Genomic DNA, 16528 nt, shown 5'->3' with positions numbered 1-16528 from the left:
TAAACCTGCAACTACCCAGGGAATCCAGCTGATAAGGGAATGGACTCTGAATTGAGAAGGGTTTTCCTGCTGCTTGTGCTGAGGCTACTATCTAGTGTTGCCATGGGGGGAAATTGTCATTTATAAGCTTGTTTCAGTAGTGATGAGGATTTGTGCCAGATGGGTTCCTTCTAGATTCAAATTCCTCAGGGAAGAAAAAAAAAGATGTTACATGCCTTGTTACTCATCCCTTCTTGCCCTTGGGTAGGACTGTGCAGCATCTACTGCTTTTTCAGTCCTTGTGGGAATGATGTATGGGCCATTGGCCAAAACCACTGATCAGATTCTGTTCCTTTGAAATGGACACCACAAAACTCCAGAGGCTGAGTCCTCCTCAGTGTAATACTCCTACAACAGCAGGATTTTCCTGAACCTCTGAGTTCAGGCTAAATCTAGAAACAGTGTTGGTATGGCCTAATAACCGAGATTACTTCCAGCTGCAAATCTGGGCTTTAAATTTCTATGCCACAGCTTAGTCTGATTTTCTCTCTTGCAACCCAAAATTGTCTCAGTCCTGCAGTCAGTGCTGTTCGGGAAATCAGGCAGGGTTGTGTTTATCCTAAAAAGCATTACCTTACGTTGCTGAATTCAGCCTTAGGTCATTGTTCCAGCCACTGTGACTGCAGGGAAACAACTAAAACCAAACACAAAGGTAAGAGAAGAAACTTAATTTATTTGAGGGAATTTCAGTTGAATGGCTGCTTTACAGAGGGTAGAATATTGGAGATAATGTTGGAGACTTCCAAGGACTTTTTCTGGAACAGTGTTCAGACCTAATCCCACAAGCCCTTGGACAGGTAAATAATCCTGCCTCCCACGTGGAGCGTCACCTGACGTCAGTGAATGATTTGCAAGGGAAAGGATTACTCACATGACTAAGGGTTTGTACATTTACTTTGATTAGTCTCTCTCTGATTTTTGGTAATGTTTAAATTGCTTTCAAATATGAAGAGTCACTTCCCCCGTATTTCTGCTTCCCATTTTGGTCAACATAGCAGGTGAAATACATATGTGGCACACAAATTTATGGTGCATTTTAATTCTGTGCAATTATAACAGCTGTTAAAACCATTCTATAAAAGCACACAGTCACAGGGACAACAGCCCCAGGTGCTCTCAGCATCCTGGATGGAGCAAAACTGATCTTCTGTTGAACAAGTTTATACCTTTTTTCCCCATTGCAGTTCATCCATATGCAATCAAGAGAACTCAAGTGCAACTAGACAGAATAAATGAGAGTGATCTCATCTTGATATCTAAGATCTACTAATGAGGAGAAAACGACAAAGGGACCTTTGAGGACCAGTTTTGATGTGAATTTTAAATCAGGGAACAGAGAAGGCCTTGCTCAAGGAGGATCCGTCTCTGTTGTGCAGAAGTCTGGTTTACAGACCAGCCTCTGTCAGCCTGGGGGTACCTCTGCATTTGCAACATAACTATGGAGTGGCCTTGTTGCCAATAATTCCTGTGGGACACTGTCTGAGGCTGTGCTGGTAATGCTCAGATGGATACTTTCAGTGGAACAGTATGAGCTGATCTGGGATGTTTCTCCTGGGTGATTACACTTACCCTGGCTGCAAGAACGGGCAGAACAAGACCCCATGCTTTCTTATTACTTGTGGGAAACAGACTCCAACCAGGATAAATTGGATGTGAAATTTATTGGTTCTTTACGGATATTTAGTTGCTCTACAGGTAGGAAATCATGAAGAGCTAGTTTTGAATAATGTTCTGAGGCAGAATGCATGTGTCAGTACTGAAGGAGCTTAATTCTTAAAAGAAAAAGAACAAACCCACAACCATACATATTCAAAAGTAACTGGAGAAGCATGAGCCCTCTTAATGGCTCTGGTATGTGGTCACCTTAAAGCCACCAAAATCAAACATTAAAGGCAATACCTGTAACACTGCCAGGATGAGTGAAAGGAGGAGAAGAAATTACTCTTTATTTCATAGACCAGCCAGCTACTCAGAGTAATTTATGCCTTTGTAATTTCAAGACTGTACTGCTATAGAACTGTTGCAGAGGAGAGCAACCCTTGGAAAATACACCAAACCTGTCTGTTCCAATCCAGATTAATCCATGTTGGAGGGGAACCATGAGAGCAGTGTGACCACAGGAACCTTGTGCCTTACACTGACTTCTGACAGACTTCACGTCCTCTGGATGGATCACTGAAATCCTTCAGGATCTGCCCCCAGGCTGTGGATGAACGTGATCCTCGTGTCATGTCACAGTTAGTTTTTGTCTTTGTCAATAGCTGCTTCTTTGCCCTTTACAAATTGTTCTGCAGAACCTTTGTTGTGGCCTGCCTTAATGTTTTATTTTTGGTTTGTGTTTTGCGTTTAACCTGCCAGAGTTTGCAGTGCTTCCTGTTGTCTTCATTTGACCCAATATTTGTGGTCTTTCCAAACATGTGAGGTGGCAATTGTGCAAACAATGTGAATTTCTGTTGATTTTCTTTTTTCCCTGTCTTGATTTAACCTCTCTGTGTAGTGCTTGTTTGGAGATTATAACGGGAAACAAAGGTACATTGAAATTTTGTTTTTGAACAACCTGTAGGACATCAGATATGCTGTTAAACTCTTTGAAAACATTATGTTTATTAGACAACTTGAAAACAACAGATATAGACTGTCAGTGTTTTCTTGCTGGTTAAAGTCAGGGGCTCAACTTCTGGATACTTCTTTATGTTTGATGGCTTCTCTGCCAGCATCATGCATTCATATTTAAAGAATAAATAAAATTCCTACTCTAGCAGGAAATGAGTTTTCTGATCAGATCAGGCAGGTGAATAGTCCTGCTTTTACCATGATTATGCAACTCTCTGCAAAAACTTAAGGAGTAAAACATCCAAAGGAAGTCTGAACTGCAGGGTGTTCCAGAGAGCTATTTTATAAGCACTTGTGGAAGGTATTTCTGTAACCTGTGAACCAAGACACCCTTTGGGCTCAGTAGGAGGAGAGAAGTCTCTAAGCTGATGCTTTGGGTAACTCGGGGGGGCCATAATGATTATACAGAGAGCTTCAGCTCCTGTGTTAAGCTAAGAATGGTTGGTTTGTCCAACAAGATGTTCTGTGGGTTTTTTTTCTTCCTGTACTTCAGTCCAGAAATGTAGTCAGTAAGTTGGGATTTGTTTTCTCCTATTCCTGTAGAACAGCTTGCACTGGATTCCAGCATGGCATAGATTTTATGTTTGGGATGTTTTTTCCAGCTTAACTTTAGCTCAGTCACTAAGTAAAATAAAAATAACAGCTGTTGCTTTTTGGAAACAGGTTCAGCTACTAGAAAATTAACCAACCGATCCTTGCAGCAGGGAGTGAAAGGAACAATATACCCTCATGGTTGGAAGAAACCAAAGTCAGGTGAGGGTAATCCGTTGCACTTGGTGCCACCCGGGTTTAGCTCTGCCATAATTTTCCACTCTCCATGACTGTTCTTATTGATCCTGGTTGTTCACTGGCGTCATTTGCTGCCATTCCTTCCTTTGTTCCAGTAACTATACATGTAAATTGTAGAGGGTTATGTTGTTTCCAGCCCTTGTTGGCAGCCAGGCTTTGAACTCCCAGCCCAGCTGAGGGCTGAGCTGCTGACGGAGCCCCAACGCAGATTGCTGGTGTCGATGACTCTGCTCAGCGTTTGAATACAAATCATTATGTGGTTATTAGTCCTTTGCACCCTGCTAAACAAAAGCTGCTGTCTTTGCCAAGCCTTGCAGTGCAAGTTGTTGTGTGCGCCCAGTCACCCTTATGCTGGAAAAGCCTTGGGAATTTTGTGGAAAGAAGGCAGGATGCCCATTGTGTCAGCAAGCAGAATTATTGCAGTCTGGTCTTAAAGGGCATTTTGAAGGGTCTCAGTGCCCTGGCCTGGGCCTGCTGGGCAAGGACATGGGGCATTTATCTCCTGCTCTCCGGGTGTCTATGGACATCCTGCTGGTTCCTGCAGGGTCCAGGCTGTGAAATAACCCATGTGGTGTTCAGTTCCTTATCGCTTGGAGCTCCCCTGTGTCAGGCTGTGCCCATTGCCTGCAGCCCCTGGCAGCCAGAGCTCCTGGAGGTTCCCAGCTGGCAGACACCTCCCTGCCCTGTGAGCAGGAGCCTTTGCCCAGGGATGGCAGTGTGTGCAGCCAGCCCCCCTCCCAGGGCACAGGGCTGGCACAGGGAAGGCCATCACTGTCTCTCCTCACCCAAGGGCTTGGGTTGGGACAGACCTTCAGGCCCATGCAGTGCCACCCCTGCCATGGACAGGGACACCTTCCCCTGACCCAGGGTGCTCCAAGCCCTGTCCAGCCTGGCCTCCTGCACCATTGCAGAAGGTGCCTCTGCTGTGCTGCTGCCTAGGCTGTGTCTACCTCAGGCTGCCTTTGCTCCTCACACAGTCAGGGATCAGGTGAGTCTGGGCTGCACCTGGACCTTAACCTCTTCAGGGCTTGATAACAGAGCTGAACCTCTGTTTAGAAACTGCAAGTTAATGCCAATTACTTCCTCAGGTATTTATCTTGCTGAAGATAACCAGAGGTTATTATCTGAATTTGCTATTTTGATTTTTTTTGCAGAAAGAGGGTACAAATTGAGCAAGATAATGCAGTGTATTTTACTGACAATTCAAATTACAGCAGTGCGTTTATTTTTAAACCACTTATATAGAATTGCGTAATAATGCAGCATAGGCAGGAAGTTTCTTTCAATTTTTTTTTCAAAATCTTCATCACTGCACTGCAATGGTAGTAATTTGTTTTCAAAACTGCAATAGCAACATGTATTTATCAGTTGACCTTGAACTTCATTTTTAATGAATAACAAAAGTCAACAGAATACCAGCTCTTGATAATCTGTAAGAGACATCAAAAAAGAGAGAAAGGTTAGGTAAGGAAGGCACATAAAATCAGGTAATAATCATTAAAGAATCGTGTTATTGCTGTTTATACTATTACTGGGAGCTAAACAGAGTTAATATTGCCTTTCAAACCTTTCAAAGCTAAGTCTTGTGGGAATTTTCTTAACTAGAGTGAAGGACAAAGATAAGCAAAGTGGAAAAAAGTCAAACTAAGGTCAGAGATTTAGGCCAATATAAAAGAAAGTAATTCAGCAGGAGAGCGAACAGCGTGTGCTGGGGGAGGAAGAGGATGTGTCAGCAGAGAAAGGCGAAAAACATGGGAACATTATCAGAATTGTTTTCTTTTTAAACTTGCTGCCCACTTCTTGCTTCCTCTTCATAATCTGGGTCTGACTGGCTAATCACAGCACATGGTGCTTGCCTGTGGCTTTGTTCCTGTGCTTGACTGCATTTTTATTGTCAAGGGCACCTACAGCAGTGTCCAGGCACCACTTGGGGCTGTTGCCACAAACCCAGATAAACACAGGTGAAAGTTCCACTTGGAAAAACTCTGTTGCTCACGGAAAGGGAATTTTTAAACTTCACTTTTGACTAAGCATGAGAAATTAGCTCGGAATTTGCATTCTGCAACATTTCCCACAAGTTACTTATCAAATCAGGGAGCAAAGGACTTGGAACCAAATGTACTTCATTAATTTTGACTAGAGAGCTGATATATAAAGCAAGCTTTAAAAAAAAAAATATACTTCTTTTAAATCCCCCTAAGAAAAATCTCAAGCAGACACACATCAAGGAGGAGCAGTATTTGTGGATGAGCTGTGCAGGGGGAGTTTTCCTGAGTGGGTGGCAGTCTCAAGCAAGGCAGGACATTTGCAGAGCCACTGTGCAGGGCAGTGAGGACACAGCATGATTTCTGTGTGTGCATGCTGTACACTCCCTCTTCTGGATAGCTTGGAGTGGGTGTGCTGGTGGAATTTCCTCGCTGCTCGGCTAAGCCTATAAACCTCGGCAGGGCTGCAGTGACAGTGCTGCTCCTGGACTGTGGTGCCCCAAATAGGAGCAGGAATGCAAAATGAGCAATGGGGAGTCTGGGACCTCCCGGGGGTTCTGACACAGCCACGAGCATGGGGGTTGTTACCAGGTGTGTGGAGGTTATGGGAACACAAAGGGCACCTGACCAAGCCTGAGCAGGAGCTCTCAGAACCAGCATTTCAGTGCTCACCACATCAAAACTGGAAAGTCTGGATCCGAGTGCTGTGGCCTCTTGCGGTGCCATGAGTCACGCTGCAATAATGGCCTGAATGCCTTGGGTGCCAGGCATCCAAACCTTTGATCACGATTCAGGCTCTGCTGCTCAGATTCATCACTATGGAAATCTGATTTTCATCTAGGAAAGCAGCTGTGACCTTGCAGTTAGGTCACCTAAAAGATGAGGCTCTGCCCCATTCCCACCCATGGCCCAGGCTGCCTGGCTGACCCCAGGCATGTTATCTGCTCTCTCCTTCTGTAGAACCACATTTCTAATATCCTGGGAGGAAAATGAAACCACATAAAATCGCAGAATCATTGAATAACGTTTGGGTTGGAAGGGACATTAAAGCCCATTCCATTACACCACCTGCCATGGGCAGGGACACCTTCCTTTATCCTAGGCTGCTCCAAGCCCTGTCCAGCCTGGCCTTGGACACTTCCAGGATGGAGCAACATACCTGAGGTAATTTGATATCTGGCATTATGAGCCTTTAGCAGCTTTGTCAGACAGAGAAACAAAAATTTCTGTATGAAATATCCTTATTCATTCCCTTAATTTATTTTGTTCGCTCCGGTTAGGGAGGGTTCACAATATCCCTTCTTGTGACCTCTTTGCTGTCTCACCCCTCTCTGCAAACTCCACAACTTAGCAAAAAGCCCCAGCTGTCCATCCTTTCACTGCTTCTCCCCTTGAAGCAGACTGATAAGGATTGCCTAATTAATTTCTTAGGGCTGGAGAAGATACCCACCAATTTCTTCCCCATCCACATAGTATGGACCCTTCCCCCCAATCTTTAGCTTCCTCCACTCCCAGACCTCCAGGAATCTTCAGTCTTAAATGAAGAAAACAGATTTTTGGGGTAATCTGTTTGGTCCCTTCCTTCCCACACCCTTTAAGGGTGGGTTTAGAGCTATATTAAGGCTCATGAATCTCGTATAAAATTAGCAAAATAGCAAACCCATTGGTAGCATTCTATTTTCCAAGTGTAATCAAAGACTCAGAGTCCTATTGGAGCCATGGAATTTCATTGCTAAGCATTTTGCTGCTGACAGAAGGGAATGCTTCAATTTGAAGCCCATGAGATTTACAGGAATAAAGTAAAGCTTTGCTCTAGATTTTCAAAAGCCCAAACTCTGCCTGTGCATCCATTATACATGACAGAATGATTATACTACCAAAAAAAAAATTAGATATCCAATCTTTTGTATTTTGGCTGCAGGCAGTTCAGCTCTGTCTGGTTGAGTGCACGTTGTGTGTTCTTGCTTTGGATGCACAAAGAGCTCTAGGTTGAGGATGAAAGGGGCAGGGGGCTGGAATCACATCAGACTGTTTTCTCTCTGTGTTTGGACAATGCAAGAACAGGCTCTGCACACACAGGAATCTCTGGGGATCATCAGTTGCTGTAGGCAAACTCAGTCCCCCATTGTTCTGATGCAAAATTAGAAATATTGGTTCATAATGTGTTGAAAGGTTTCTGTGCATCCTGAAAAACTGATGGAATCATCTAACATGTGGGCTTGGTTTTTATTGGGGCAGATATCCATCCTCTGCAGCTGGGTGTCAGGCCCAGCTCTGCCCCTACAGCTTCCCAGGGCAAGAGCTCCATGATTTGTGAGGGTTATGTGGATGAAATCAAACTGTTGCTCACTTGCTGCTGATTGCTTTACCTGCAGTAAGTGTTTCTGTACAAACAGGAGAATCATTCAGTATTTTTAGCATGACAGGAACTTCTACAAGCGGCAAAAGCACCAGGCTCTGAAGGACCAAGTGTTTCTACCCATTTCAGTGCACCTATCCTGGTGTTTGCAATGCTTCATATCCTGCAGATAGAATTGATACAGCTGAGTGTGCATGAATGGGGTCCTGCAGGTTAGCTGATGTGTCTAGAGAGATTTGTGATAAAATCGTGTGCTATGAACTAGCAGGTATCATGTATTTATTTTGTATTCTTGTATTATGAACTAGCAAGGCTGCATCCAGGCGTATAAAAATCCCATATTCCAGAGTGCTGGAGGATCATTTTCTTAGTTTGTTTTTTCTTTCAGCTGGTCTTACTGATTCATAGCTCATTGTTGAGCCACTTGTTCAGGTCACACTGCAGGCAGTCCTGTGGTTGTGTAAGGCTTCAGCTCTTCCTTCCCAACCCTTTTCTTCCCCCAGCCCCTTCCCTCTGTCATGTACACCCCAGCCTTGCACACAGTGGGTATGTGCCATGGTTTTGGATGTGCACACCTGCATCCATGTCCCCAGCAAAGCTCATCCCCAAATATCATGTTCCCAAGCAGACTCAGGGGGGCCTGCAGGGCTTTCTGTCATTTATTCCACCCAGCTGCCTCTGCAGAAGTTTTTCTGGATATCTGGCACTGATGGTAAGAGGACAAGTGTTACATGTGCCAGCCTTGAAAGGGTTTGGAATCTGTTCCAACAAAGAGCTGGTGTTCCAGATTTACCACTGTCTCTAGCTTATGGTGTTGCCTGTTATTAAAGTGTTTTGATATACAGTAGCACTCTTTTATCTTTGCTCTTGAGCTGGATTTACTGCATGCACAGGTAACAAAAGGGAAGAACAACCTGACAGCTCCTGTCAGTGAATGTGGGGTCTGTGCTGCAGTCACACGAGATGTGGTCATGGCTGCACGGGTAATACACTAGATTCTTTCTCCCTGCCTACTCTGTTACTTGAAATTAATTGTTTCTGGGTTTTTCCTTCTCCCCTTCATGCTGACCCAAAAGCATTTCTGTTTTCTTGGCTCTGCTGTGCCCATGGGCTCTGCGCTCCTTCCTGAGGAAGAGGCAGCTTTGTCTGAGCCAAACCACCACTTGGGTGAGGAGAGGCTGTGGTGAATATGGAACTGTGTTCTCGATACAGCCTTTCTCCAGTGAAACCAGCTGCAGGTTTTCTCCTGACACCTGCAGGACCATATCTAGAGTTCTTCAGGCTCTCAGCACCTGATTTGTGCAGTTTGTGAAACTCACCTTGAAAAAGAGGGAGTCCCCCGCTCCCTAACACAGAGAGGAGCATTGAATTTCATCACCCTCCACTGCCTGAGCACTCAGGTGACCTCTCCTAACATCTGAACAGCTGTGAGGGGAAAAACAAAGCCCTCTTGCTGTGGAAGGAGAAGGAAGTTCAAGTTGTTTATGTGTAGTTATGGTTTCCTTTGTTTTTTCCTACTTTATGTTGTGCCTGTTGGTTTGTTTTTGGTTTTTTTTAAAGTTGCAGAAAGCAGATTTTACAGGGTTGGCAGTAATATTCACTGAATATGCTGGAAAATATTGGAAAAAAAGCCTTGTTTTCTAGGGATTCAGGGCTGTGCTTGTGTATTTCTGAAATCTGGACTTCTTGAAGAGGTCTATAAGAGGCCCAAGACATGTTATAAAATACAAATAGCATAGGATTGTACAGAATATAAAATGTTTTGGTTGCCTGAGTGGATACTTTCAGTTCAAGACAGGTAAAGGCCAGTTTCAAATGGAATGAGGTGTTCTCAAGCAGTGAGTAAATAAATTAGGACAGGTGGGGTATACACCCCACCCTCTCACATGGAGAGCACTTTTCTATCCAGTGTCTTTGCTGGACCAATTTTCATATGTTTTTCTCTCTTGGCATACTCTTTATTGGTCTTTCGTGCCTCTGGTCAAAGGCCTCTCCGCCCACTTCTCTCTCTAGTTCATGTCACATTTAATTTCTCATTTCCAGCTACTCCCTGGCTCTGTATCTCCAAATGACTCATAGAATAGCTCAAACATAAATGTTGGTCTTCAGTAATATATATTGTGATTTTCTGGGTTCCTCTTCAAGGGAGAGAGACCAGGGATTTCTTTCTGGACTCTTAAAGCAAAGGTCCAGTACAGTAGGACCCTCACCTCCAATTATTTGACTGGCTCTGTTCTCTCTGAAGTTGTTGGCCATGCCTCTTCTGGAGTCAGCAGCACTGTTACGTGCCTTCACTGCCATGGTGAGGGAACCTGGTTAATCTGGCTGGAATGCTATTTATTGTTTTTCTCTGGTAATTAGCAGGTGGATCTACTGACTTGGGCCTGCTTTGAGGGCAGGAATTGGCATAATTTGGTACATGCCTTTTTTTTTTTGCAGCACAGAATTGAAAGTGGCTCAAGCCATTTATAATTATTACACCTATTCTCACTTTCACTCTATTTAAAGGATGACCATAAGAAAATGTCTTCTGGCAGGTGCAATCACCAATTCCCTACATGGAGGACAAGGACTTCTGCAGCCCGTTGCTGATGCTTAACAAGTGCTGGCTGCCATCAACATCGGTGTAAGTTCTCTATCTTCATATGATCTTCTTGTCAAGCTCAAGTCTTCAACAATGTGGCTACAGTATTATTTTTTTTCTTCAATGAGAATAAAGATTCTGTGTTCAAAAAGCTGGGAACAAGTGAAAAGCAAGCAAGCCTGCAGCATCTGGAAGACGTGGTAACACTGGGGTGTTGTAATACTGTTTGCAGTGTGTGACACGGGGTGTTGAGACACTCAAGAGGAAGAGACAGACTTGACCTTGCTGAGAGCAAGAGACAGAGAGGCCTGGTGTATGGTACAGCCAGCACTGCTGAGCAGCCCTGCCAGGGTAACAACCTCTGCTCTGTGGCTCTCTGTAGTCTGGCTGTAGAAAGGATGTTAGATAAAGAGCTTAGCACTCAGGTGAAAAACCTGAATGCTTTGACAAAATAGTAACTGCAAAACCGCTGCATGTGTGAAATACAGGAGCCCTTGGGTGCTGCACCCCCCAGTCCTCGTCTGGAGAAATTCCCTGTGTTCTGCCACTGTCTCCTGAGCCAAGGGCTGATGGCTTGAGGCACAGCTTTGAGCCATTGGGTGTTGCCACGATGTCAGTGGGGGGAGTGCAGGACAAGTTTGCAAATTGGCTTTCAGGTGACCTAAAGTCACTCTCCACCCATCTATGAAATAATCTGTCTCTGAGTTATTTGCTTGGGTATCAACTAAGGTAAGTAAGATCCGAGTGGTCTAAATCTCTGCTTTTAATGACCTAATTACAAATTACTCAAAAGGACTTTATTATCCCAGTGCTCATAATAAAGCCTTTTAGCAGAAATGGAAGGAGGCAACCTCAGTCAGAGCTGTCTCAGGGTCCCTGAGCTCAGTGTCCCTTGAGGTTACATGTGAAGTGTTAATAAAATCACAGACTGCTTTGACCTGTAGGGAACCCTAAATATCATCTTGTTCCAACCCCCTCCCATGGGCAGGGACACCTTCCACCAGAGATTTGTGTGTTTCCTGCCCACGGGAAATCAGTCCCATTTTTCATGGTTTAGGGTATTGTTTTCTTGAGGTGGATTCCTGGATGTGTATTTTTGGAAGGTCTAGGCTATTTAGTGCATCTTCTCATGACAATGTATATCTCTTTGGCTTAGAGGAGAACTGAAACCAGGGTTCACCCCGTTTTGGTTTTGTGCTTGCAGTTCTTCCCAGGGAGCATTGGGGAGGTGCTTACCACAGGTGTAGAATTAAAACACAGCCCATCTTTGGATATAAAGTCAATGACCTGGAGCATTACTGTACTCCTGGAAATGAATCTACAGGCTCTGAGGACTATTTCTATAGCAATAATTGTCCTCCTTGTATTACATGTACATGCTCTCAAACAGCATCTGCCTCTGGTCTTGGAGCTCCAAATTAATCTCTGATCCTTCTGATTGGTGAAATGTACCTGGAGGGCTGTGGAATTGTACTGCTGTTGGTGTAAGCCAGGGATGAAAGGGCTGGCAGGAGTGAGGCTGTAACTCTTAAAGCTGCAATGGCCAGACTGTTATTTTTCCCCAAGGATAATCTGAAAGAAAAGAAATGTTTATGCTGGCCTTGGAATGTTTCAGTCCAGTCCCAAACCACTGACCTCCTAAAAACAAAACTGAAATATGCCAACACCTCCCTGAAAAAGGCCATTCCCCAGGCATGTGGTAATACCAGCCAGTTTGCCTGAATATGCACAAATAACAAATAAAAAGAGCTACATGTCTGCTTGAATCATGGAGCAATTAGGAACCTTGAATGAAGGCCTGCAGATGCTGCCTTTGCAATTTATGGTTGGTACATTCCTGTTCCTACACTTTTCAAGGACTAAATGAGAGTATGATGGCTGTCAGCATATCCTGCTGACAAAATAATATCCTAATATCCTTACTTTTAAGAGTTCTATTTTGAGTAACTGTTTCAATAGTGAAAGAGGAATTCCATGCCTTCTTGTTGAATCAGCAAAGCCTTGAAATCTCCTGTTGCTTTTCTCTTTATAGCTTGGGTTGTCTCCTCCCCAACACTTCACTCTTGGATCCTGTAAATCCAGCTAAGAATCATGCAAGAAAGAAGTCATGATGATATGAATTACAAAAGCCTCTGAACTCAAAGGTTTAGACTTGCACTGCCTGTGTCACTTTGTTACTTCCTTCAGCTCCTGTAGCCTCAGTTCTCTGTCAAACCTAACCCCAGAGGTTTCCTCTCTCCCTCTCTTCTTAAAGCAGCCAGGCAGCAGATGTGCTCCTGCTACTCAGTCCTGCTGCAGCTCCTGACAGCTTTTCCTGGCAGCTTTTTCCTCCTTGTTTTAAGTAACAAAAAGCCATGGATTCTGCTCTGCCCTAGCAGAGTGGGCTGAACAGCGGGCAGAGAAAATATTAATTGGAGTATTGACATGTTAATTGCAGCATTGACAACTTGAACATATTGGAAAGGAATAGAGCCACAATGCAAATGAAGAGGTGCTCACTGAACTTTGCTTGTTCCTAATCCTGGTGCTATGGAAGTGAGGATGTCTGCTGTCCATGGCATGTGGTGGCTGCCAGTGTGCTGAGGAAGGGCTTTGGATTGGATGCCTTCCTCCTGTAGGCTGCAGGAGATGTCAAACCAAAAACATGGAATGTAACACAATGCTCAGAACTGGCTGGCTTTTGTCTCCCCACAGAAAGCTATCACTGGAGAGATATTCCATGGTTTAAGGTAGTAGTGGGATTGCTGTGGCCTTGCTGGGTTATTTTGCTGCAGTGGAAGGAAAGGATTGGAGTATGTGAAGCAGGATCTGCCTCTGCTTTTATAACTATTGCTGTCAGCAGAATCTGCAGTCCAGGTCTAAGTATTTCCTTTTGGTTTTCCATACCAACTCCTTCTTCCTGTCTGATGGAGGAAACAGAGCCATTTCTCAGCCATTGAATACTAAAGTCCAGTTTCCTATTAAGCTGGAAAAAAAGGCTTCTGGCAAAGGAAGCACGAAGAATCCCCAGCAGCAACCAAGGCAAATTTGGCAGTGTGGCTCCAAGGCCTGGAGGCATGGAGACGTGGGCATTGCACAGAGCTCTGCTCCTGAAGATCAAAAGTCAGCTCTTCACCTGGCCTGGATTTGCATGTGCAAATTATTCACTAGCACTTTATTTTGCATATTCTCACATGGTACTTCTAATAAAACACAGAGCAGCTCCTCTGTGGATGTAGGAGCTTTGTTTGTGTCTCTCAGATCTCTTTCTACCTGCAAATAGAGGTTTAGTTCCAGATTTTGTGTCTCCTTGGCTACTCACAGCATTGTTCCCTAACCCAGTGTTTAACCTACTTTCAGGGTGATCCAGCACTAGGCAAATATTTCACCTTAATCCACTAAACTACTAATTTAAAAATAGAAAAACACCAGCTTCTGGGGTTTAGTCACTGCAATTTTCCATCTGTTGTCAACGGTAATTGCAGGGCACATAAAGCTTGATTGGCAGGGGCAAAAAAAGCTGCTCATTCCATTTCTTATTTATCAGAAATTAAAAGCCAGCTTGCCTTTGTGTATTCCATTTGTGATGGCACAACGCTGGGGCAGCACCAAGCATTTCCCTTTGCAAAGGGCATTCCCAGGGCTGTGCCTGGGGGAAAGGGGCATTTCCCTTTCCACAGTGCGGGTTGGTTTGTCAAGTCTGGTATTATGAGGGAAATAAACAGGCCTTGGGGGTAAATGACTGATGGAATATTTTCTGCTCTTTTCCTTCACAGCTCAGCATATCTGAGAGACTGGTTATCCACCAAAGTATGTGGCAGTCCTAACAGACTTTCCCACAACTTTGTCCTTTAGGTTTCCACCAATTGTGCTGGCACTGCTTGCTCTATTTGCAACTGATCTTAAAAAAAAAAAAAACCCCACCCAAACAAACAAACAAAAAAAAAAAAACCAACTCAAAAAATAAATAAACACTTCGCCAAAACCTAGTTATGAATTATTTTGCCAGGCAAATGATTTTTTGTCATAGCATCTTGAACTCTTCCATACCAGCATAGTGATAAAATCACCTGCATTAATTATGTTAGATACTGAGACTTTTGACTTCGGTGAATGGGCATATTGAGAGCATTTGCACCTCTGAATGATTCCAACATCCTGTGACATCCTTTGTCTTCCGGAATATACTAAAAAAGGAAATTAAAACTGTTTTTTATGTTACATGAAGGAGTAAACTGTTAATTTAAACACAGAATAAGAGTTACAATCTACTTATCAGGTTGTCTATCCTCTGAAAAACTACTTAAATAATCATCCTCACAGAAACATGGTTCAGAGCTGGTTTTGTGCCTGGAGGCTGATAATAAATGGAGCACCACAGCTACCTTCCTGTTTAACATCTTTATCAGAGTCCTGGAGGAAGATATGAAGAAAGGTCTTCTCAGGTTTGCAAATGGCAGTGAACTGAGGGCAGGGCTGCTATGGGAGCCAGCAAAGGGCCTGGAGAGGTGGGGTGAGGTGAAGCTTAGGAAAGTGAGCTCAGGGCAAAGCTGTGCCCTGGGGAAGCCTGGCAGAGACCAGCCTGCCTGCCTGCCGGGGGACAGCTCCAGGAGGTGCCAGGTGGGGGCTGCTCACTCTGCTCAGCACCCAGCAGCTCACACCCCAAATCCGTGCCAGGCTTGGGGCTCCTGGGACAGGAAAGGCTAAACTGGAGAGAGTTCAGTGCAGGACACCCTGTGCTCAGGGCTGGAGCACTTGCTCTGTCAGAAGCTGGGGGGCAGGGAGGTCACAGCAGCCTCGAATACCTGTGAGGGGATTACGGAAAAGTTGGGAGTTCCTCACGGTGGTGCAGAGTGGGAGGAGCAGAGATGAAACCTGAGACGATCAGACTGGATACAAGGAGCGACCTTTCCCCGCCGAGGAAAATCAAACCTTGGAGGTTGTGCAGTCCCCCCTTTGACATTTTCAGGACCCTCCTGATTTGACCTCAGAGCTGACCCTGAATGGGAGCTTGGGCCAGAGACATTGAGATCCCTTCCAACCTGAATGATCCTATGAAAATTATAAACTGGTAGGCTCTCTGGAGGCTGTCAGGAGATATTAACTAAAGTTCAGCTGAGTTCTTAGTATCTCCAAGCATGGAGACTCCACAACCTCTCCAGGTGACTTGTGCCACTGTTTGACTACTCTCAAGAGTGACAAGACTCTGCAAGTAATTGGGATTTGGCACTTTCTTCGTGTCTTTATACAAAAGTTACGGTAATATAGGTCAAGGTGGGGTCAGTATAGATAAATGGGGTGCTAGCATCAATATAGATATTGTGGCACAAAACTCCAAGATACCCTTAAGAATTGAAATAAGAGAAAAAAAAATTGCATATTGTTAATGTCTTTGGTCTGATAAATTGTCTGTCTCTCACATGTTATCACAATAGCCTTGTCTCTGCTCCTTTCCTGCTATCCCATGGTTATACAGAGCACTAATAGGATGGATTCATGGTGGATCTGCAGCTCGGGGAGCAGCCAGGAGTGAGGAGAGTGTGAGGCTCAAGTGGTGCAGCGGCAGTGCTGGCACTGGAGCTGTGTTGGAGCTGATCCACATTTATTGGGGCTGGGGTATCTTAGACTGCCTCAGACAGCGCTCCACCACCCCAGGAAGGTGGCTCTGAGTGCCAGCAGTGTTTGGCTGGGCTTCAAAAGCATTTTACCTTGCAAGTGGTATGTACATCTGGAATATTGCACTTCCCACTCTGCATTGCACTGAACATTTCTCTCATAAAGGTAACACATATTTTAACAAACCATTATGTGTTATCTGGGGAAAAACAGGTCAGTGGAAATGCAGAGATTGAGCATAATTTCCATAATCTTCATTAATCCTTTCCTTTGAAGTGAAAATATTCCAAATGGCAGTAAATGTCCTTACAGCATTTTGGCATCAGCAGCCAGCCTGGGGTGTCCTGGCATTCACTGCTGCATAAGAATAGATATGGATGGATAATGTGGAGCAGTGGGTTACAGTTCCACCAGGACAACAAATAAGAAAGCAAAACAATGGCTTTCCATGAGAGCCTGTTAGGACCCTGTCAGGAAATTTTCTATCAATAGTGCCTTGTTTCTCTCAATCATCTCTACAAAAATATTAAATGCAGCAGCGCTGGCATATAAAATCCTGACTGG

General features: G+C 44.4%; 1 long non-coding RNA gene across 2 annotated transcripts in view; it reads left to right on the top strand.

Moving 5' to 3' along the window:
* The first annotated feature begins 542 nt into the window (after positions 1-542).
* Positions 543-16528, top strand: part of LOC146434229 (uncharacterized) — a 36006-nt gene continuing 20020 nt past the window's right edge. The window contains exons 1-4 of one of the 2 annotated variants that reach the window (XR_014853871.1): positions 543-691; positions 3316-3405; positions 10323-10411; positions 14125-14937. This is a non-coding gene — a long non-coding RNA (uncharacterized LOC146434229). Of the gene's footprint in view, positions 692-3315; positions 3406-10322; positions 10412-14124; positions 14938-16528 lie in introns of those variants that run through there. The other variant, XR_014853870.1, reaches the window with a different exon arrangement.

This window comes from Lichenostomus cassidix, chromosome 8 (genome assembly GCF_008360975.1).
Source record: "Lichenostomus cassidix isolate B80296 chromosome 8, HeHo_3.0, whole genome shotgun sequence".
In the NCBI taxonomy this organism is placed as follows: domain Eukaryota; kingdom Metazoa; phylum Chordata; class Aves; order Passeriformes; family Meliphagidae; genus Lichenostomus; species Lichenostomus cassidix.
Note: the sequence above shows the minus strand (reverse complement) of the source record. Positions and strands in the feature narration are given on the sequence as shown.